Source organism: Hemicordylus capensis, chromosome 1 (assembly GCF_027244095.1).
Source record: "Hemicordylus capensis ecotype Gifberg chromosome 1, rHemCap1.1.pri, whole genome shotgun sequence".
Taxonomy (NCBI): Eukaryota; Metazoa; Chordata; class Lepidosauria; order Squamata; family Cordylidae; genus Hemicordylus; species Hemicordylus capensis.
This window is the reverse complement of record NC_069657.1, coordinates 401,090,596-401,115,250: the sequence shown is the minus strand read 5'-3', so window position 1 is coordinate 401,115,250 and position 24,655 is coordinate 401,090,596. Positions and strand designations below refer to the sequence as shown.

General features: G+C 45.6%; 1 long non-coding RNA gene across 3 annotated transcripts in view; it reads left to right on the top strand.

Annotated features, from left to right (window-relative positions):
- The window catches only part of LOC128349343 (uncharacterized), a 57,487-nt gene that overhangs the window by 19,763 nt on the left and 13,069 nt on the right, over nt 1–24,655 (top strand). For 2 of the 3 annotated variants that reach the window (XR_008318768.1, XR_008318769.1), the window contains exons 2-3: nt 2,326–2,449; nt 22,519–22,633. This is a non-coding gene — a long non-coding RNA (uncharacterized LOC128349343). Of the gene's footprint in view, nt 1–2,141; nt 2,228–2,325; nt 2,450–22,518; nt 22,634–24,655 lie in introns of those variants that run through there. The other variant, XR_008318759.1, reaches the window with a different exon arrangement.

The following is a 24,655-nucleotide window of genomic DNA, read 5'->3' as shown; positions in this document are numbered from 1 at the left end:
CAAACAAATATGTTTTAAGGGCTCTCCTGAAGGCTAATAGAGAAATCAAATTGCGGATTTCCGCAGGGAGTGCATTCCATAGCCCCAGAGCAGCTATAGAGAAGGCCCACCTCTGAGTCGCCACCAGACAAGCTGGTGGTAAATGGAGACAAACCTCCTCAGATGACCTTAATGTGTGGTGGGGATCATGCAGAAGAAGGTACTCTCTAAGGTAACTCGGGCCAAAGCCATTCAGGGCTTTAAAGGTAATAACCAGCACTTTGTATTTTGCCTGGAAACATATCGGCAGCCAGTGCAATTGTTTCAAAATAAGCGTAATATGGTCTCTTCGGGTTACCCCAGAGACCAATCTGGCTGCCGCATTCTGAACTAACTGAAGTTCCCGAACTACGTACAAAGGCAGCCCCACGTAGAGCGCATTGCAATATGAGAACTTATGAGAAACATCTGTATGTGCATGTCATTTGTCACCAAATTCATTGAGAAGAACGAGCCACCATGGATTTGGAGATACTGCCTGCTCACTCACTCCTCTCTCTGCACTGTGACAGTTTAACTGAGCTGGAACAGGACTCTAGAATTGCATCTGAGCAGTAAATGTAAGTGTAATTGAATTGTCAAAATAGAAGGCAACACATTTTTCTCTGTTGCAGCATGCAAGTAACACGTTCACGGTAGCAGCCCAGGAAACAGAGTGAGAAATGTAAATCTGCTTGTGGGGTTAAGTATGCTGTTTACAAATCAGCTCTCAAATCAGAAATTGTGAACACAGGAACATTGAAAGCTGCCTTATACGGAGTCAGACCATTGGTCCATCTAGCTCAGTACTGTCTACACCAGCAGCTCCCAACCATAGGTCCCAGATATTGCTGGACTACAACTCCCATCATCCCTAGCTAAAGTTCATTGTGGCTGAGAATGATGGGAATTGCAGTCCAACAACACCTGGGGGACCAAGCTTAGGAACCCTTGTTCTACAATGACTGGCAGTGGTTCTTCAGGGTTTCAGACAGCCCTGCCTGGGACTTTCTGCATGCAAAGCAGATGTACTACCACTGAGCTATGACCTCATCTTCAGAGAAGAGCTTGGGCTACTAGGCCTGCTTCTGAAATTATCTCCAACCAAATTTTCCCCTGAACCAATTATGATTTACCTGGTCTTGTTCCTGGAGTTGAACGGACTTTTGGTACATTTTTGTTTGTTTTCAAAGGTTGTACAAACCACAATGCATGTGCAGTATGCCTAGCTTTCCATTCCTTCATGTTTTGTTCATGTCTTTGCCATGAGCCCCACCACCTGTTAAGATCTTCTGGAGAGGTTCGTCTGCAGTTGCCAACTCGTCTGGTGGCTACTCGGGGACGGGCCATTGCTGCCCCTGGACTTTGGAATATGCTCCCTGTTGAAATAAGAACCTCCCCATCTCTGGCAACTTTTTAAATGGCACTGAAGACACATTTATTCACCCAGGCTTTTAATTAGATTTACAGTTCTAATATTTTTAATATTGGGTTTTAAAGGTTTTTAATGTTTTAAATGATTTTAATTGTTAATTGATTTAATGTTTTAAATGGTTTTAATGTAAACAAATGGTTTTGATGTAAACAACCCAGAGACACAAGTTTTGAACGGTACAGAAATATCTTAAATTAATAAATAAAATATCTGTACATTCACAAGTGCAAAATGGCATATCAATAAAAACTGGCAAAAAGGCCACACTGATGAAGTCATATGCATGATCCAGAAGAATGGTTTGTGTTATCTGTACTTTTTGTCAGTACTGATCAGCATCTGTGTGCACATTGGCTGACATACTGAACAATGTTGTGTGTGCGATGCAACATAACATTTGCACTGTTGCATGAGAGCATTGTGCTTCATGCAGGAATTATGCACATGCAGTTGCCCAACTGCCATTATTTCCAATGGCCAACAATTGTGTGTTGGTGCAATTCTTGCATGTAGCACAACAGCAGGCATGTATAACTGCATGAACATTACACTGCAATGCAAGCATAGCGTGCTGTATGTCATCCATTGTTCTCTTTTTAAAAAGTGTTTCATCAGACTTGATGTGATTAGATGTATGCCTATAAAGATGCTTTTTGTATGCTATTTCATCATGTGCATTGGTAACCCAGAAGAGGGAAAGATGCAAGTTAACAGAAAGGACTGCCTGTTTGTGGAGGACTGCATAATAATCCATCATCCCTAGAATTGTTCAAGGTATCTCTACTGTATTTCTAATTTGACATGTATGAGTATATAATGTATAATTTGACATTTATGAAAAAGGCGGTTCAACACTATAAATTTATTCACAGGAGGAAAAACATACCACATACCAGGAAATGCCTAACTAATCCTCTGATTGAAGAACCTCCAGTGATCAGAAGCTGGTTAATTCTCTGTGATCAGTCACCTTTGATCCCGCTAATGAAAGTGCAGGTACAAAACAGTTATGAACTGTGTAGTACAGCTCACTCTCACAGGGGGCGCTCCACTGGAATGCAACTAAATTTGAGGCTGTGCACACGAGCAGCCCTACCCACGTTAGGGCAGCCATACATGTGCAATGTATGGATCAAGGCCGATCCCAGCGCTACTTCCCCTGACAACCCAGGTTTTTAACCCAGGCTCTTACAGGGCTTAAAGAGCATGAGTGTGCCCTTTATCCCCAGCTCTGGAGTCGTGCGTATGCTCGGGCTTCATGCAGCCCAAGCATACAGAGTCAGACGCCTAGAGCACCCAATTCCCAGGGGAACCCCCCAAAGTCTCATCATGCAGCAGTACATTGTGGATACCTGGGGGCCAGGAAAATGAGTCCTGGCCTGTGTGGTTCAGAGCATCATGGATTGTTTGGATGCGTGATCTGCACATCCCACCAATGAACATAGATTGTCTGGGGGAAAGGTAGGTTTGTCCCTGCCTCCCCCCTCCCCCGCCATCCTCCCTGCCCCAGGATAAGTCATGAGAATAGCCTTTTTATTACACTAGATAGTCCTGCAAGCCTGAAACAACACCTACATCAAATTTGAATTTTTAAATTTGAATGTTCAGCTATATTCTGTCAAAACAATGAGGAGAGCTGGTCTTGTGGTAAGCAAGCATGATTCATCCCCTTAGCTAAGCAAGGTGTGCCCTGGTTGCATATGAATGGGAGACTTGATGGGTGAGCACTGCAAGATATTCCCCTCAGGGGATGGAGCCACTCTGGGGAGAGCAGAAGGTTCCAAGTTCCCTCCCTGGCTTCTCCAAGAGAGGGCTGAGAGAAATTCCTGCCTGCAATCTTGGAGAAGCCGCTGCCAGTCTGTGTGGACAATATTGAGCTAAATGGGCCAAGGGTTTGACTCAGTATATGGCAGCTTCCTATGTTCCTATTCTTTTGACTAAATAAATACTGGCATATCTATATCTATGTTCTCATGGGATTTAGCAATTGTAGAAGTCCAGGTTGTGCCCCACTTCTCTCTCTCTCTCACACACACACACACACTCCTTTCCTACACACACACTTTAAGTATGTGAACATGCATGAATATATGAAGATGCCATATACTGATTAAGATTATGAATTCATCTAACTCAGTATTGGCTTCTCTGACTGGCAGCAACTATCCCAGGTCTCAGGCAAGAGATCAGCACAACCTGGGATCCTTTCTCTGTAGAGGTATCTGTATGCAAAATATGTGTCTTCTGTTGAATTATGGCAGGGCTGCTCTACTTTGGCCCTCCTGCAGATGCTGACCTACAATTCCCATAATCCCTGGCCACTGTGGGAGTTGTAGTCCAAAAACAGCTGGAGGGGGGGCGGGCAAAGTTGAGCAGCCTGACTATGGCCACTCTTCATAAAGTCTCCCCTTTACACCTAATAAACTTTAGCCTACAGTCTATTAGTTCCCATGGATGTACAACAGAGTAAATGAGATGTTTTTGATTTACCAGTCCAGGCCGGGCCTAGGGTTTGGGGTACCTTAGGCAAAAGAGCCAAGAGGCACAGGGCCCCAGCTTTAATTTCAGCCACAGAGGCTACTCATTTGCCAAGTTGAATGACCAGCTTGCACAGATTACCAGCAAATGACTAGCCCATGATGGTTTGTGGATACAGTGGGAGAGAGTTCCCAATCTATTATGAGAGCAGTGCCCTGCCCCCACCCCAGAATTGGCAGCCTAGGCAACTACCTGGGTCTGCTTAACACACAGGCTAGCCCTATTACCAATATCAAGCTACTCAGCAATTTGAAATAATTAAAGCAGCACCATGGTGGTTGAATGGCTGATTTTTCTACACCTTGTAGATGTCCCCTTAGGAGGTGTCAGGCAGACCTTCTGTCCTTGGGCTGTGCTGCTGGGAGAGAAGGACACACTACAAGAACAGGAGCTGATGTTCTCTATCATGTCAACATTCTGGCATGCAGGTGTTGGGACTGAAATTTATCCAAAGTAAAATGCAAATGAGAATGTCAGGGTTTCTCCAACGCTAAACTGAAATTCATAGAGGAATTTCAGGCTGCCTCCCAAGGAGAACCACTGAATATTTTTCTCAGGCAGTTTCTCCAAATCCCTACATGATCATGCCTCAAGCTTCGTCCCATTTCAAGAGTGCCATGACTTGTGGCTAATATAGCGATCATAATAAATGGTTCCAAATTAGGGATGAGCCCGAAGCATTTTGGCACCTCTTTGGAGAGGTGCCAAAGCACTTCAGCTGCCTGGTGCCAAAACGTTCCGGCACAGGGTAAGGAGTTGCCTTATGGGGAGGTGGGTAGGTCCTACCTGCCTGTCCTCCAAGCCCCCACCGCCCGACCACTGCACTGTTGCAACAGAAATACCTCCGTGCAAGTGGCAGCTTGTGCTGCTTGCCCCATTAAAATGCCACACCGTGGCAATGGGTTGTGTCCCCCAGTATCCCCTATGCAGCATCAGCACGTAAATGGTGCTGGCGCATGCATCAATGCCATTTGCGGAGCCAGCATGTGGCCGACGCCACGGGAGGAATGCCGGGGGATGCATCCCATCGCTGCGGCATGGCGTTTTAAAGGAGCAAGCGGCACAAGCTGCTGCTTGCAGGGAGGTATTTCAATTGAAACAGCACCACAGTGGGGCGGCAGGGGCTTGGAGGATGGGCAGGTAGGACCTGCCCACCTCCCCTTAAAGGAACCCCTCACCACCCTTGGATGTATACCGAAGCAATTCGGTACACATCCCTATTCCAAATACCTTTTTGAATAGTAACACACTGCATTTTATGTATATGTGGATGTGTGCGTGCATGCTTCACTAATGACTAAAGTGTAACTATGTCTCTTCTTTATTCTCATCTCTGTAGCACAGGGCTTAATCAGATTCAGGGCTCAGGCCCAGATCCTATTTTCGGCCCTGGAGCATGTAAAGTAATAACCACATCTGACAACCAATTAAAGATTTTTAGTTTTACTTGAATAATAATTAGGTTTTGCTCAGTCAATCAATTGCTTTAGAGAAGTGTGCACATTTTAATGCCTTAATAAAGGTGTCTTTTTAATGATGTCGAAGGAAGGACACATTTCTCTTAAATGTGAGATGAATTGCAAGATAATAGATACAAGCTGCCACATTCTTGGGGATTAAACAGAGGGGAGAAAGTGTCTGACCATTTCCCAGTTGTATCTCTCCAATCCTTATAGCATCTTTGTAAAATAGATTAGACTAAGCTTCAAAGCTGAGTAAGGATGTGAACCTTCCACATCCAAATCCAATCGGCTCTCCCCTCACCCATCAGCCCATCTGGATTATGACCACTAATGCTATATAATACCTTTGCTCAGTTGACCACTGCAACCCTGAACACTTTACTTACTTACCTACCTAGAAATTGCCTAGCCCACCTTCCCATTATGAGTCATCAAGGCAACTTATAAATAAACATTAAAATCAATAAAATAAGAACATCCCAAAACTTACCATACTAAAATAAAAGCAATGGTTGCCATCCAGACTAACAGAGTGCTTGTGTGATGAACAAAGTTGTGCTAGCGCAAGATGATTCAATTGTTGCGCTAAAAACCAGATATGTGCAGAATTGCCCTATAATGCTCTTACACTAAAGGAGCAAAAGGTGATTTCCACAAGAACAGGAACAGGTTCTTATGGAAGAAAACAGAAGGTTTGTCCATTTTGCAGAAAGTATCCATGAAAATGGCAAAGTCAGTTTCAGGGAATAGGAGGCTTCCCTGTGGCAGCAGTTCTTTTTTAAAACAACAACAACAGAAAAATTGCATTATATCTGTAGATGATGGCATTTTTCACCATCCTGCTGCCATTGATAAATTGGTTCCCAATATCTTGAACATTTCTGATACTTTTGTAGACACCCCCACGCATGCAGAGGCGTATCTAGGGAAAATAGCGCCTAGGGCAAGCACTGAAATTGTGCCCCTTGTCCAAACATCCAACACCCATCTTTCAGATAACTTTACCATAATATCAGCTGAAAAATACATGTCAAGCTCGTTAATCTTTTAATTTTTCAAAAACAATTTAGAAAACTACAGATTTCAGTATGCTGGGGCTCATGAAATACCCAAATACTATGTGGAGGTATACTTGGAAAACTAATGTCTAATTCTCTACTATGCATTGTAGCATCACTATTACATAAGTTTTTAAAAGAAATGGAGAATTTGACTTTTCCCTATTTACTCTGAAAATAATTAAAAGATATGCAGAGTAAACTGTGTCACTGCTTGGAATATATTCTAGTATTTCAGAAAGACAGTTAAAATGAGAGAAAGAGAGCAAGAAACTCCCAGTGGGCCTTAATACTAAGGCTAATTAATACTAATTTCACACTGATTGAAAGACAAACTCATCATTAATAGCCATATTATTAAGACATCACATTTAACTCACTTATAACAAGAAGCAAAGAGCAAATGAATACAATCCTAGCTCATAAACTTCAGCTCATTATTCACAAGCCCTGATTCTCTGTACATAGTGCCAAACTGAATATGTGTACAGTGACTTATATTATATTTTTTTTAAAAAATAAAAAAAATACCTGTAGCCCCTAAAGGCTGTGGAGTGGGTCTGCAAAGGTTCCCGCTCCCCTCGCTGGCCTCTAGGGCTTTGCAGGGACCATTTGAGCATGTGTGGTGGCCATTTATATATCTTTCAGTACTGGAGAAATGTGATAATTATGGTAGATTCCTTTTAACAATCTAGCAGCAGTATTTTGTATCACTACCGCTTTCCAAACACTTTCTGAGGCCAGCTCCATGTATAACACATGGAAGTAATCAAAACAGATCAGCTCTGTCCAGAAGGGTACACAGGTGGCATACCAATCAAAGATAAGGAAAAGTGTTTCATGCTTTCATGTTACATGAAATAATGTTATAACCCTGAATTTCATGTTCTAACTCTGTTAGAATATGAATTTCATATTCTAACTCTGGAGTTTCCAAAAGCAAAGCATCCCCAGGCTGCAAACCTGAACTTTAAGGGGGAACGCAATCCCATCCAGAACCAGCTGAATACAACCTTCATTGTCCAATAAACCAGAACATCTGTTTGTATGGACTGAGCTTCAGTTTATTGTACACCTAATCACTGACTCTAGACACCAGTTCAAAACTTTTACAGTTGCATCTAAGTTAGAGGAAAAATAGAAATTAGAGTTGGGTATCATCTCCATATTGATGAATCCTGACTTCAAGTTCCAGAACAACCTCTCCCAGTGGTTTCATGTAGATATTAACTAGCACGGAGGATATAAAAATAGGATCCCCATGTGGATTAGTGCTCCACATGTTTTGAACCTTTTAGCATGAGACCATAGTGTGGAGCTATAATCCCCCAACATCACTTTCTAAAATCTACTTATTAGTTAAGAATTGAACCACTAGAAATGTGCCTCAAATACCCATCCCTGATAGGAGAGCCTAAAAAACCATGGATGGTGGTATCAGAAGCCACTGACATTTCAAAAAAACTCAACAAGGTTGCACTCCTCCCATCTTATTCCCAGTGAAGGTCCACCAGGCCAACAAAAGCAGTTGCAATCCTAAGCCTGGTCAAAAGACCGATTTAAACAGATCCAGATAATCAGGGTCACCCTAGAATGTCTGGAGCTGGGCAACAAGAGCCAGCCACTACCTGCTTGAGCACCTTGTCCCAAAACAAGAAGTTTCACTGAGATTTTACTGGTTTGCTTCTGATCTCATGTTAACAAAGCCCCACACATTCAGAAAACTGAGCTGGAAAGTATTGCACAGTAGGTGTGTGTAGGGATGTGCGGACTGGTCCAGTGGTCCGGCGGTCCAGTCCAAGGGTTCAGGGGTTCAGGTTCAAACCGAACCACCCCCCTGGTTCCGTTGGACCGGAACCGAACCGCTGTGTCCGGTCCAGACCGGTCAACAATTTTTTAAAAAAATTAAAGTATAATTTAAATACCTTTAGCCCCTTTGAGGGGCTTGCTGAGGCTGCGGGGGGGAGTGTCCACGTGGGTTCCCTCTCCCCCTGCTGGCCTTCCTCGGCCTCTCAGAGGGCATTGTTGCATGCGTGGCGGCCGCCAAAATGGCAGCCACGCGCTCGTACGGAGGCCCGAAAGGGCTGAAAATACTAAGATACCCAGCTGCGGCGGGCCACGATGGTGATGAAGAAGGCTGGCAGGGGGAGAGGGAATCCGCACATACCCCCCCACCCGCAGCCTCAGTAAGCCCCCCAAAGGGGCTAAAGGTATTTAAATTATACTTTAATTTTAAAAACAAACGCAAATAAAATGCGGACCAGTTCGGAACTGGACCCGACTGGGGGGGGGGCAATGGGGGCTGGACCAAACCGGGCCAGTCGGTTCCATGCACACCCCTAGGTGTGTGCACAAATCAATATCTGTGATTCAATTTGAAGTCAAATCAAATCGCAGACCCCCACCCTCCCAATTGATTTGTCAAAAGCAGCTGGCTTGGCCAGCTGCCTTGACGTATCACCCCAATTTGACCCAAATTGATTTGGATTATTTGAGTGCCATTTTGAGGCTAATTTTGCTAGGAAAATTGGCCTCAAAATGGCAGGAAGTCTACCACTTGAGATTAGTGGGTAGACCAACTCTCTTCTCTGGACTTAGTGGGTCAGCCCACCTGGGAGAGCTGGTCTACCCAGGTAGAGCAGCTCTCCTAGGTGGACTGACACACTAAGTCCAAAGCAGAGGGCTGGTCTACACACCAATCTCAATGGATAGACCGGCTCTCCCCACCATTTTTAGGCCTGCTTTTCCAGCAAAACAGGCATCAAAATGGTGCCCGAATTGCCCAAATGTATTCCGGTCAAATGGGGGGAAGCTTTTATTCTAGCCCCAAATCTGAGCCCTTTTTCCAGGGCTCCAATTCAGGGTGGAATAATAGAATCACCCCCGATTCAACATGAATTGATCCATGGTCAAATCAATTTGCACATCCCTACTGCACAAATGTAATGGCACTGGCAACAAGTAAGAACTTCTTTTTCACCATTGTTACTCCCACCACCAAAGAGAAAGTCATGGAGGAGCCCTTAATGGGATATTTCCTATATTAATTTGTCCTCATCTTGAGTTAACACCTGAATTTTATATCAACATTCCCATTTAAAGCTTGTACACATGCAGTGCCTTTCATCAACTTTACTTATTCACAGTTATTAATCCACCATCTGAAACACAATCTTTATGCTATTTAAAAAATCAACTACTTCCAGCTATTTTGACACAATAGCATTAAAGCTTGCTGTGGGTTTCCTGATGCAATAGAAAATATCTCTCTATAGTGGCTGAATTAGGGGTGTGCAGAACTGGTTCAAATCGAACCAATTCAAACCAGCCCAGTTCAACCCATTTGAACTTGAACCGGCCTCAAAGAAAGGTAGCCAGTCCAAGGTCAAGCCAAACTGGACCTGATCTGTTATGGACTGGTTCATCCCAGTTTGATCGTTCAAGGAGCTATGCTTGCAAAGGGGAATCCGTTGAGGATTCCCCTTTAGAAGCAAAGGGAAATCCTGCCTTTAAGAGGTTTCTAAGGGCAGCCGGTGGGGGGCAGTGAGAGGATACCTTACCAGCAAAGATGGCAGTTCTTCTAACCTGGCACTCCCCCCAGCAGCATGGCCTGAATGACAGTGGCACAGTTCCAGCCTCCATGCATGCACAGATGTCATGCATGCACCACTGCCGCATGGGCCACACAGCTGGGGGGAGCATCAGGGTTTAGACCAGCCACCGCTGCCGGCAGTGCCGGTAAGGCGCCTTCTCACTGCCCCCCACCAGCTCCCCTTAGAAGCCTTTTAAAGGCAAGATTCCCCTTTCCTTGTAAATGGCAATCCTCACTGGATCACTGTCGAAATGGGTCGAACCAGTTCAAACCAGTTTGATTGAACAGATCAAACCATCTGTCAGTTTGACCAAACCGATTCATGGACTGGCAGTTTGGTTTGAATCCGGTTCAAATTTGAACCGAGCCACAAAAAACAGGTCTGTGCTCAAAGCTGAACCAGTTTGGACCTGGCTCGAAAGGGGTGGGGGGTGTTCTACAAGTTCAAAAAAAGATTTTTAAAGAAAACTTACCACCAAGTCTGGCAGCCTCCGGGAGGGGGGGGTGACTGCTGCAGCTGTGGGGTGGGGAGGGTTCCAACTGTTCCCACTCCCCATGCCTAGGCATGACCCTGGCATGCAAATGGCCAGTGTGCATGTGCAGTGGCCTTCAAAATGGGAGCCACAAACAGGGAGAGGCCCTAAAAAGCCTGGAGGGAGGCTGGTGGGGGGAGCGGTAACTGTTGAATACCCCGTGCAGCCACAGCAGCACCCCCCAAGGATTTTTAAAAAAACATGTAGAGCCCCCAAGCTGGCCTAGGGGGGTTCGGCTCAAGGGCAAGCCGAACGAAGCCAAACTGGGCCTGGATTGGCTTGAGGGTGAGCCATCGAATTGGTCTGGTTCAATGGCAAACCACCTTGACCTCAAGCCAGTTAGCACATCCCTACCTGTCCGTGTTCTGACAAAATGGACAGGAATTGAGATCAGAGAGACAGGTCAGGGAAACTGCAGAGAGGAGGTGGAACTGGCTGTGCAGACTTCCTTCTGGCATGAAGGACAGCCCTGACAACCAATCACAGCCATAGAGAGCTTCCTATTTCAACTCCAGTTATAGCAAGTGAAGCCTACAGTTCAGCATTCAGATGTAATGCTGGTGGCTGCAAACCACAAGTAGGAGCACGAAATGCACTGCGGACCTAGGGTTCAAACTGGAGTTTGGGGAGAGAAACCTTGGGTCACTTTTCTGACAGGACTGGGATTTCACAAATTCAAGCATACAAGAAAATCAACCTCAGGCTCCTTCACCTCTGGTTTCCCGTTACATGTGAAAGTGACCATTATGTGCATTGTATAGGTCTCGAATTTTTAAGGATCATTTTGGCACTTGGATTATGTTACTTCATGATGATTTTCACTGCAAAGCATTTTATCCAAGGAAGTTGTTCACACAAGCAGCCCACCTGGGATCGGGGCCGATTTTGGTGCTGCCCTGCTGGTTGTTACATGGCCTTTTACCTAGGCAGAAGGGTGCAAGTGGAGGCAGCCTATGCACACACAGAGCCAGGCGGCAAGAGTACCCAGATAAGGGGGAATCCCTCAATGCACCACGCTCCTCATGTTGTGCATTGAGGGATGCTAAAGGATTTCCTTCTCTGGCTCCTGGGTCTGCCACTTGGCATGTTGAGGCTCATGTGCCGCAGCAAGCAGCAGAGCAAACTGGGGAGGCTGATCGTGCGCCTGCCTCTCTGCCCTCCCTCTACAGAGAGGTCATGTGCATGACCTCAAGATGAAGCAAATCAAACAACTATGGAAAATGTCCTTGCACTACATTAGGGTCAGGGTTGCACTGTTACTTGGTACAACTTACATATAGTATGCAGTCCAAATATGGTACTCATAATAATTGCCCTTTTTTGCTCATTGAACCTTTCCCTCTATACTTGTGCCCCATTCTCTCTCTCTCTCTCTCTCTCTCTCTCTCTCTCTCTCTCTCTCTCTCTCTCTCAGAGAGAGAGAGAGCTGGAAGGGTGCCACCTATATGGAAAAGACCCACATCACTTGCCTGCCTGATTCATACATGGCAGCTGCATCATAAGGAAATGGCTTCCTAGCAGCTTAGTGTCTGTGTATGTGAACGAGGCCTTGGAGTGCAGTGGCTGTGAGAATGTCTGGGAGATGCATGCACCATACCACTCTACAAATAGGCCACACTGACTCGTTGTATGGGCACTCAACTCATATGACTACAAATGTAGAATTTTGGGGTGAAAGAGATTAAGTTTCTCTTTCTTTCTTGGAACAGTGTGTGTGTGTGTGTGTGTGTGAGAGAGAGAGAGCGAGAGAGAGAGAGAGAGAGAGAGAGAGAGTACACATACCACATCTTCACGCTTAAGGCTTCTTTGTGCCTAAGACAGCCACATACCACCCCCTTTGTGTGCGCCCTCCTCTGCTTCTTCCCACACATTTCATAAAAGTAGGGGGCAGAACACATCTTACCACTTCACTGGTGCCCTAATAATCTGCTGCCTGAGGCGACTCTCCTTGACTCATGGAAGGGCCATCTCTGTTCACATAGCTATGTATTTCATTTGAAATGTGAAGTTCGTTTGAGGGATGTGCAAGCTGGCTCAGCTCAAAGGCTTTCCCTCGAGCCGAACTGGGGGAGGGAGCCTGTCCGAGGGCAAGTCAAGCCAAGCTAGACCTCATGAGCCAGCTAGATGGTATAGTTGTAAAGCAAGGATTCCCCTTTACAGGTAAAAGGCTGTATGTGGGGTGGGGTGCGAGAGAAATGGTCTTCTCTCTTTTACCTCTGAAAACCAAGCCATGTGCAGTCCGATGGCGGTGGGATGGTGGATGGGTGAGGGAAGGGGAGGGAAAAGGTCTCCATCTGTCTTTTATCTTTGAAAACCAAGCCGCTGCATGCTGGGATGGCGGCAGTGGCTGCAGCGGCCACAGAGGTCCTTCCACCCTTCTGCAGGCCTCCCAAGCTGCGACCCACTTAGGGCCTCTGCACACACATGCACATGAGCATAGAGACCTGAAATGGCCCACTGCCAGCTCGAGCTTTCATTTAAGAGGCTGGTGGGAGGGTGAAAAGAGCCCCACTGCCCCTCTGCTGCTATCTCCGTGGCCACTGCGGCTGTCGCCACCACTGTCCTGCCACACAGTGGCTTGATTTTCAAAGATAAAAGACAGGAGGAGAGCTTTTCCTTTCCCTCCCCCGTCCCCCCATCCCACTGTGCATCCCGCCACCATCCTGCCATGCAGTAGCTTGATTTTCAGAGGTAAAAGACAGAAGGAGTCCTTTACCCTCCCTCCACCTCCGCCCCACATATAGCCCTTTGCGGTGAGCTGGCTCAATGGCAGGACTGGATCGGGCTGGGCTCAATCAAGCCCAAGCCACCTGGGATGGCTCAAATCCAGCCTGGATTCAAGCCAAAACCAGTCATTCCAGCTCTGTGCACATCCCTAGTTGGTGTTCTTAGTATGCAGTTCCTAGGATCCATTTAGCTATTCTTGCCATACGTTCCCATTGCACGTTGAGATCATCCAGAGAAGTTTGTCTGCAGTTGCCACCAGCTGACCTGGTGTCTACACAGGGATCTGTTGCTGCCCTGAGACTCTGGAATACACTTCCTGTTGAAATAAGAGCCTCTCCATCTCTGACAACTTTTTAAAAGTCTTTACAGATGCATTTATTCAGCCAAGCCTTTTAACTAGACTTGTGGTTTAAAATTAAGGTTTTAATTTGTTTTATGTTGCTGTAGACCACCCAGAGATGGATGTTTGCGGTGATGTACAAATATGATATGATATGGTATCGAATGAATAGATCGAATTGTATCGAATGAAATCGAATGAATGAATGAATAAAATAATATATTCCCCTGAAGCTCAATGTCCATAGGATGGCGGCGGGTTTCTTGGGATGAAGTTGGAACCGTGACATTTGAGTCTAAATGTATTGTGATAGTCATAGCACTGTGCTGAGTCAGCTATCAGACATGTCAATGTGAAACCGCCAGAAGAACAAACCAGTTTCCCTTAACTTGAAAGCAGTCACTTTTCTGCCACTTGATTAAAAAAAATTGCGTCTCAAAACATTAGTGCCAGCTGTGTCAACAGTAACAAATTGACACTGTGCCCTTATGTGGGTGTTGGAGGAGTTTTGTCTCCTGATTTGCACTCACCCAGCCTGCCTCCCAAAGTGCATCATGCTGCCAAACAAATCAGATGGCTAATTAGGCACAGTGTGGCCTCAAATGCCTACCTCCACTCTGTGACACCAAGTTCCAAGCCACTGTAGGGATTCAGAGCAATCAGGAACACAGTGGCTGCTGCAACTCTTCCAGGAAAGTTTCAGGATTTGTCAATGTTACAACAGCACCAGTATTTTAACAGCCAAAAAATAGAGAAACTGTGAAACAAACAACACTGTGATCACTCAGCAAGAGCAACTAGCTTTGATTTTGAAAATGAGTTGCCTTTTCGACAAATAAAAACAATCCTTTCGCAAGACACAAAATCCACCAGACATATGCAAGCTTATCATCAATCATCATCATCATCATCATCATCATCATCATCATCATCAATATTTATCTTCCAGTTTCCAACAAAAATGTTGACAGTTTTGATATGAATGATTTGAAAAAAAGTTGAGCAATTTTATGCACACATACTGGGAGCAGGGGCATTGCTAGTGGGGATGTGCAATTTGATTCCCACACAAATCAATCCATGGCAAATAAGGGTAAATTCACAGATTCAACCATGAATCAAATTGTCCCTTAAATGAATCACTTCCGATTCATCATGGATAGATTCAGGCAATTCGCCTCACAGGCAGCATTTTGTCTCCATGTTTTAAAATTGCTGATTGGTTTTCTGGCACTGGATTCCGATTGGCTTGAGACCCCCTTGCTTCTTGGTTGGCTTGTTCTTTTTCAAATCAAGTGTTTGGCATGGGAAACTGTGGCCTCATTGGCTGAGGGGAGGGAGCAGGGGGAGCCAAAGGAGGGAGTTTCAAAACATATTTAAGGGGTTGCTTGGAGGCAGAGAGTACCATTGCTTTTGTGCCTCAGGGTAGGAGAGAAGGATCAGAGGCTGAGAGAGACTGCAGCAGCACTGAGAGAAGAGCAGAGACTGTGGTCTGGGTCTGCCTGCCCTGCCTTGCCCAGCAGTGCATGGAGGGAGGGAGGGAGAGAGAGAGCGCCTATCTATCTTTAAAACACACACGCACCCTACCCTTTCAATTACTTCTTTTTTATTGTACCAGCAGCACCAGTGAAGAGCTTAACTAGGTGCTGCTTGGAATATTTTTATTATTATTATTGCTTGCAGCCAGCCCCTAGCCCTAGTGGCTTTAATAACTGAAGTGCTGTGTGTGCTGTCCACCCCACTCCCCACCACCACAATAATTATTTTAAAATAGTACCACCATCCCCAGTGGCTTAAATGGGTGCTCTTTGGAATTTTTTTCCTCATGTGGTCTCATACACACACACACACACACACACACACACACACACACACACACACACACACACACACCAGCTTACAAGCTTATTACTTGTAGCAGCTAGCCCACAGTGGCTGTAATAACTGGGGTGCTGTGCTGGGTTTTTCCCCCTCTTATGACTCCAAGCTTCACCTCTTCTTTGCTGATGCTGGACTGAATTTTTATTTTTATTTTTTTGCAGGCTGTGTGTCATAACTTCTTTCAGGTGCCCAACCTGTGCCCAGCCTCTCTCTGACTGACTTCCTCCCCCTTTTTCACAGGGGGTGGTGGTTCTTTTTTGTTTAGATTGTTTGGGTGGGTGCGTGTCTGACTGGTGACCACTTCCCCTCCCCACAGCTGTTGAGTCCCGGTGACGGCTGAGCCCAAGAATGCCCTGAGAGCAACACCTGGCAGACTCCAGCCGAAGACCCCACTAGAATCCCCCAGCCAAAGAAGCCAGATAGGTGAGCCCCCCTCCCTCGCTCAGGTAACAGGTTAGTTTGGCAGAGGGAGGGATTAGGTGGCAGGACTGTAGGACAGGATGGGTGGGTTAGAGAGAGGCCACAGTAATCCTCTGCCTTTCTTTGCCTTCCCTTAGACCTGCCCCATTGTTGCTTGGGCCTATCCAAAATAGCCCCTCATGCAAATAAAACTTTATTACTTTATTTGGTGGAAATTAATTTTTCTAGCTTCTGTGTGTGCACCACAGCGCTACAGAAAGCACAGTGTGTGGCACACAGAGCATAAAAAGACCACCACCCTCTACTTTTTTTCTTCCCTGTGTGGAATGAGTTTTGTTCTGGGCAGCCATGTCAAGGCATCATGTGCGCACCTGCATTCAGAGTGGGGCCTTCCTGATTCAACCTGTGCGGGATCTAAAATGAACTGAGCAAACATCCAAAAACATGTGACTGGACACATGCATGCATGCCTTAGGGGAAACAGTGCCACCAAACCCACATGCTTTACACAAACCTCAATTCATGCACTGGTTCAAAGCCAAACTGGTCCAGCAAGTTTGCTGGTTAGGTGGGTCAAGTGCGGTGGGGGTGGGGGTCGGTGAATAGCACCTTTAAAAGTGAGGACAGCAGGTCCTTACCTGCTCCATCATCACTCCATGGAGCTTCCTGCTGTGGTATCACAACATTCATCAGCCCACACAAATGGGTGGTGCTCCCTCCATTAGCCCACATGGGCTGATATGGGAGTGCTGATGCCATGCTCTGGTGACACAGCAGCAATAAGCTGCATAGATTCCTTCTTAAAGGAACTTCTTCTCCCCCCCCCCGCCCACCATTAGAGTTATTGCTTTAAAAAACACTAAGATGTCCAGGAGAGTGCAAAGCGGAGCCTCGAGCAGAGTGGCAGGCAAAGGGAGGGGTGATGCTGTTGGTTGTAGTGGGCAACATGAGAAGGGCCTACTCCCAAAGTTGTCCCCACTGCTAATGTGGTGTCCCGGCTTTCCTATATGGAGGAGCCTCACCCTGCAGTGCAGCCAGTTGTGGCGGCTGAGATAAAAATGAGGGGAGGTCCTCCCCTGTCAGGGAAGAAGCTCTTCCCATGGCAGTGGAGGAGGGGGTGTTGTTGGCTGTTAGCCCAGCCTGATTGCTCTCGCTATCCTCCCCAATCCCTGGTGCCCCATGTCTGAGTAGGAGCAGGAGGACGTCATTACAGTTGTCCTTAGATCTCCTCAGACCCCGATGGAGGGTGGTGGTGGTGGTGGTGGTGGCCCCCAAAACAAGCCAACAGCTCCAGTTCCACCACTGCCAAGATGGTCCCTGACCAAGAGCAGCATGGTGTGGGACCACTTTGAGCTCTGCCAGGGTGACCCACTCCATGCTGTCGGCATCCACTGCAGGACACAGGTTAGCAGAGGCAAGTACCCCAAGTATCTTGGGACAATGCAACTGCACCATCCGGGGGTACCTGCTCCTGCTGGCAACCATAGGCCTGGTGTGTCCTCAGATAGCATCAAAGAACCGGCTCCTGCTTGAAAGCAGGGGAAGTTTCTTGTGCAGTGGGTGCAGTCAGTGGGCAAGAAGTCTGGTCGCCTAGAGCTTTAACACATCACCCAGGCCATTGGGGAGATGATTGCTTTGGATATCAGACATTCTAGGAGGTGGAGAATGCCATCTTCTGCCAGCTGCTCCAGCTTCTTGCCCCCAACTACAAGAACCCTTTACACACCACCTTCAGTGGTTAGGTGATGCTGTAATTCAGAAAGAATTCTAGAATAAGCTAGAATTCAGAAGACAAAGCCCGATTTGTATGTGGAGTACTTCCAAGGATCTCAAATGGACTCTGAGGTAAATTTGGCTGGTGTGTGAACACACACTCTCTCTTCCAGATGAGATTCAGGGTAACAGTCCTGTCTGTAAAAGCTCTAGGTGGAAGCATGGCTTTGAACCCTTCCCCAGGGGTTCATGGTCTCTGACAATGCTGCATACATCACGAAGGCAGTTGAGGAGGACAGTTTGTGTCCATCCCTTGTTTGGGGCACACTCTGAACCTGGCTGTGCAAAATGCATTTGGCGTTTTTGGGGCTGCAGCAGCCAAGAGACATCCAAAGTTGAAGGGCCAAGCAGAGGAGGGTGCAGGGGCACCTACTGCTAGCACACAGTCCACCCCTAGCAGAAGTACTATCAATGTTGCTTCCTTATCCAGCAATGTGGTGTCCCTGACAGGGCCAAGTGAGCCAGCAGTTCCACCTCTGCATTCCACCCCGTGCTTCATGGAGGGATTCCTTGGTACATTGCCAGGGGGACAGGGGAAGCCTACTAAATGCTGCAGCCATGCTGAGCAATGTGTGCTGCTGTACCTGCAGGAGCTGGTGGCAGGATGGGAGATGGAGCTGATCCAGTTTTGGGCAATGCATCGCCAAGTCTGATCAGACTTATCAACAGTTGCCAGACAATTCCTCTCATGCCTGCCAACCAGTGTCCAGAGCGAGAAGGTGTTCTCCATGGTCAGAGGCATGGTGAAACCCCATCGCTCACGCTTGGATGCTGAGATGGTGGAGCAACTGGCCTTCCTGAAGGCCAACCTCCCCCTGCTGGGCTTACTATCCTCCACTGGCCATGGAAGTGAGTGACTCATTGTCACCCCACCCTCATGCCATACTACTGTCAGCATGCCCCACTCTGGCCAACCTCAAGCCATCCAGATATGTCACATTTTGCCTGTTAGTGCTGCTGACACACACAGACATGCACGCATGCTGCCACCAAGGTCAATGATAAGATATGGACTGGTGCCCTGACCCATTTGTCAGGTTGTCAGCCAGGGCCCAGCAACAACAATCTGAGGCCATAGTGTGTTATCCAGACATTATCCAGGCACTGCCTTCCTTCCTTGGTGTTGTGCCAAGAAATGGAGTAGCGCTCTCTCCCTCTCCCTGTAATATTTTCTTGGTGATTGCTGTGAGATGAGCTCCATGTCTGGCCTTGGACTAACTTGTGCTTCACTCACTGCTCTGGCCTGATCTGCAATCTGCATTGTATCACATTGCTATAGTGTCACTTATGACTATGTTTACTGGCTGCTAAAGGTGTTGTTGTGGCAGCTGTTGCAATGCTCAAATAAGGAGTCATAATTGTGTGAGAGAGAGCAACTTCTGCCAATGATGTTATTGCAGCCCAAGCACTGTGGCTGGCAGTGGATTCTGGGTTAGTTATTCTTTTTTGGCCATCTTTGGACTGTGTGATTGGCAAAATGTGATGTTCTGTGTTGGGAGGGACTGTATGTGCTTCTGTTCTGCAGTGGGTTTTGTTTTTGTTTTTTGCAAGGCAGAGTTGCAAAATGAGTGCACCCTGCCCATAGGAGACAATTTGACCTTTTCCAGGTCAAATTGAATTGCAAAAAAATGATTTGTGCACACCTCTAGTTGCTAGGTACTTAAAAGATCCAGGGCCCAGGCCTGCAGCCCTTCTTTGGATAACTAAACTCAATCGTACTCTCCCCTCAAGAATAACTACTTTTTTAAAAGTCTCCAATATTATAATACAACGTATATTGTAGGAGAAGAATGGCAGTTCAGTCCCCAAATAGCAAAGAAAAACAGGGGATTACTGTGGCCTCTCTCTAACCCACCCATCCTGTCCTACAGTCCTGCCACCTAATCCCAAACAAACAAATGTGAAAAACAAATGTGAAAAAGCCTGCAGCTTAATTTCAGCTGTAGCTTATGGCTGAAGAGAGACAGCAAAACATCCATCCATCTCTGGAGAGTAACAAAATGGAGACTAATACTGGAAGAACAAAGAGGGGAGGAGTCCAGCACTTTCTATCCATGACCCTGGCCCCCACCCAGTGGTCACTATGAGACATTGCAGCTGAGAGCTGATGCTGCCAGGGTCCTAGCTCTAACACCTATGAGGCTGGAAGCAGCAGAGAGCCATGTGAGGCTAGGAGCTCTCTCCGATGCTCTCTGCACTTCCTTTCTGGAAGAGATCATGGGAGGTGACTGAGGATATTCGAAGTTTTGAGCAAGTCACTTGGGGCTGTGCCTTATGGGCCACCCTCTGACACCCCTCCTGGGGAGTAATTTTAGTAATTTTAGTCTTAATAAAATCAGTGACACTTTGCCCCACATGACCATGTTTAGGATTGAGCTGCCTATACCTGAATGTCATCATGTTCACATTATGGCTATTCAACATCCTGTATTTTCAAATGTGTTACCCGTTTATTTTTATTTACAATCACTTACCCTAACATCACAGCTTTGTATAATATCATGGATGCCCCTAAGTTAAGAACAGTAAAATGCTGTAGAATTCCCAGTCTGTGCCCTCTCTCGACAGGGTATTGATCAAGCGGAAATGATCCATAGGATCGGTCCTACCCAGATGGTTGTGGTATCCTCACTCATACTGCAGCCACATAGGACAGTATCATGAGGGAATGGCTCCCACATGGCTGTGGCTGTGTGAGGGGGTGGGACTAGACTATACCAAGCTAATTTAATCAATTTAACTCTTCTGAGCCATCATTCTGTTAGTCTATTGTATCCTGCTTTCCAACACGATGTCAGTGCCATGCCATTTGTGAAGGTATATTTGCTTTAAAATAATCCTTGTTCAAATTTAATTACGTGGAATCCAAGTAATCCTTCTCTGCAACAACCTGATCAAAAGCCTTTTACCACCATAACATGTGCTCATTTAGCAAAGAAATTAGCTCAACAAGGAATGTGGTTCTAATGTACCAATTAAAGAGCTATATGCATTGAACCATTTGAATATGATTGGATGGATTATCAAGGGATTTTTCAAACTGAGAACTGGGAATGTCCTTCTTAATGGGATTCTTTAGGGGAAATGTCCTATTGTATTTCAAGAATGAATGTGACAGATAATATCAAAAGAGGGACTGTATCATCATAGGCTTAATTGTCTACAGCTGTGTGGTTTTCTCACCACTAACAGGCAGCTTCTTAAATTCTGTAAGTATCAAAGGTGAACTCCCTGGTGTTGTGAACATCAAAAGTAAATCTGAGCCTTGCTTCAGCTCAGGAAACCTGTGATAGAAAGGGAAGGTGAGTGATGGCTCTCCCACTTCAATTATTTATTTGTTTATCTTCAAATGTATAATCCACTTTTCCATCTGACCTGAAAGTCAAAGCTGCACACACGAGTCAATAGAGAGGAAATTCAGACAAGTAGATCCAGCTTGCATTTGGCAAGCACAATAATATCCCTGGCTGCCACTGGAAACAGAGTTGCAGCTAGGTAATTTTGGAGCCTGGACCTAGTTGGCCTTTGAGGGGGGTGGGCTTGCAAAATAAGCATCCTCTCCATTCTCATTCACACAGAGCGATGGCCCATGGTTTCACACAGCTTTCTTTCTTTCTTTTTTTTCTTTTTTTTGAGCACAAAATTCCCACTCTTAAAAAGTTTTTAAAACATTCAAAAATTATTGAAAATCACTTTATCGACCATTCTGCTTCAGATTAAATATATAGAGCCCTCCCTACCCTGCCCTATGTCTGTTCCCAATATCAAAGCCCTAGGCCAAGCCGTTCCAAGAAATCTAAAGGGTTCAGGAGAAAAGTGGGTGCTTCACCCTTTTTAAAATGAAGGCAAAGGGCCAATTCCTCCACATGGGGGTGGAATGATGGGGGGGAGGCTTCAATTCCAGAAGTTTTTTTTGTCTATGGAAGACATGATATTGAATGCACCATTTCTCCTCTGACTTAAAAAAAAAATAGCAGCTGTGAGAGAGGCTGATTGAAGTCAAAATATGGGAGGAGGGAGGGGTTAATGCTCTCTCTAAGAAAACTACCCATGGGAGTACTGAGCTCATTCTCATGATGATTATTAGGGTAGGAGAAGCCTCCTGCTCTTATTTTGGGAGCTGCGTGTGCTTCCCTTTTGTGACCGTATGTGAGTTTAAAACAATATTGGAAGCAGAGAGCTTCTTTATATGCTAAGCCCCAGCGGGGTAGGGTGGTTTTTCCTTCTGTCTTGTTGAAAAGTTGGGACAGAATCCTGTTTGGGCATGCTCAACCTACTAGGTCTCCTGCTTTTATTTAACACACAATCAAATATTGGGAGTGCTCAGAGCTTCTAAACTAGAGTAGGAGGCTTCTCCTACCCTTATAATAATCAGGAGAATGAGCCTACTGTACGTCCTAGGAGGGAGGCTGCTTCAGGCACAAATATCCTTCTGGGTAAATCATGGCTTCAGGGATGAATTTTGTTTGGCCTATGGGCACCGAGGGAACAGATTAAGTTCCCTCTCCCTCCATGCTATGATCCTGATCCCAATCGGAAACCCAAATCTACACCTAGTTTAAAAAAAAAAAAGATAGAGAGGGAATGATGATTGGTGTTTATGTCACATCTACTCTGACCCTAAAGCTGGTTCAGGCCTCTATAGAGGGAATTTCTACATGAATTTCATCCAGTGTGTGGATTAGGTTGCTCTGCGTTGAAATGCTAATCCCTACTAAATCTCTGCATTTTAACCATTAGATGTAAAAGTGTTTCCAGAGACAATATCACTACCATATCATTGGATGATGGGAGTGGAATGAGAGGCTGTGAGAACGGCATGGCTACTGTGTCACTGTTGCTTATCCCTCCTCAGGTAAAGTACAGCCCTGGAAGCTCTCGATTTAAGTCAGCCCAAGTTGTGATGAACTACACATAAAGGTTTTGCAAATTGCCACCTTGTTTCAACTTTGCAACATGTGGGAGGGAAGGCTCCACTAGACAGCTGCTGTTGCATAAGCTAAAGCAGGAGGAGGCGACAATGTTGTTTGAGACTCACATTGTCATAGAAACATAGGAAGCTACCACATACCTAGTCAGACCATTGGTTCATCTAACTCAGTATTGAAGGGATGTGCGAATCGATTTGGATTCAAATCGATTTGACCAGAATCTGGTCAATGTGTGTGATTTGAGTTTGAAACAAAACTGCCTAGACACTTCTGGCCAAATCACGCTAGATTCAATTTGAATTGATTCAAGATTTGGGTTCCTCTTATTAATTCCACTAGATTCCCAGCTTTCATTTAAAAAAACCCCAACAACCTAAGCTCTAGGCTTTGTAGAAGTGGAGCCAAGTGTCAACTGCCATGTGCCAACTACACACCCCACCCACCCACATGGTACTGGGGCTACTACTCAGTACATGTTCTAGGAATTTTTTCAAGTGTTTAGACTCTTTGGTGTCTAATAACCTTTCCTCATAATGAATCCCTATGAAGATTCATTACACAACAGAGTCTAAACACCTCTAAAATTGCTAAAACATAAACTGAATACCCCAGTGGCTTGTGGGTTGGAGGGGGTAGTTGGCACACAGGATACCACTAATTCCTTACCTCCACCAAGCAGTGAGGTCAAAATGAACAGAAGAAATGAAGGTGTGTAATGAAGACACCAAAGAAACTAAACACGTCAAAAATACCTAAAAAAAATAAACTGAGAACCCCAGTGTGTGTGTGGGGGGGGGGGTAGTTGACACATGGCACTTGGCAGGTGACACTGTCCAATGACAGTTAAAATGCATAAGAAATGAAGGTGTGCAATGAATCCTCATAGGGATTCATTATGAGGGAAAGTTATTGTACACCAAAGAATCCAAACACTGAAAAATAATGACCACACATTTTGCTCCATAACTCCAGTTCTACAAGGACTAGAGCTTAGTGTGTGGGGGGCGTGTTCATGAAAGCTGGAAATCCATGTTAGTGTTAGGATAGGAAAACTTCAAATTCCCATTATTTCCTATGGCGGAAATATACAAAATCAGTAAAACCTAAAAAAATTCATTAAATATCAACCAAGTATCCCACCATCTTGAAATTTGGGTGGTTGGTGGAACCCATGGGGACCTACTCACCATCTAAATGTGGTGCTCCTAGGACCTTGGTAAGTGGTCCAAATTGATCCAAATCTGAATTGAATCGAATCAAATACAAATCGAATCTGGGGGAGATTTGGGGGTAGATTTGGACACAAAACAAATCAGGGGTGATTTGTTTTTGGCACAATTGTATCTAAAAAATCAATTTGTGCACTTCCCTAGTCCGCACATCTGTGACTGACACACCACCAACTTTGACAGCGGGCGGGGGGGGGGGGGATAGAGTATCCAGCCTTGATTCAGGAACCAAAATTCCATTTATAATCTATAGCAAAAAAGATTCTGAGTTAAGACATTTTGACTTAAGACACAGTTTCCAGGAATGAATTGTGTCATAACTCTGAGACTTTTTGTAAAATAAAATTGGTGAGATGTCATCATGATGCAGCTCTTGAAGGGAAAGGTTCCCTGGCCCTGCAAGCAGAGGCTAACAAAATGGCAAGAGCTTACAGTTCAAATTAATAGTTGAAGCATTTTGTGGGTCTTCGGCAGGAGAAAAAATTCTGTTATTTTTCATGGTTGTGGGGGGCATTTTGGGGTTGGGGGCATTCCTGGGCACATGGAGACCCCGGGGTGCATGGTATAGTAAATACTTTCAGTTATTTTCACCCCCCTCTCTTTTTTGGTGGTTTTATATCTCTTTTTCCATTCTGAAAACCTAACTCCCCATTTTCCATATGCACAATACCTCGTTACTCACTGTTTCATTACTCACGGTAGTCAGCAAGGAATAGA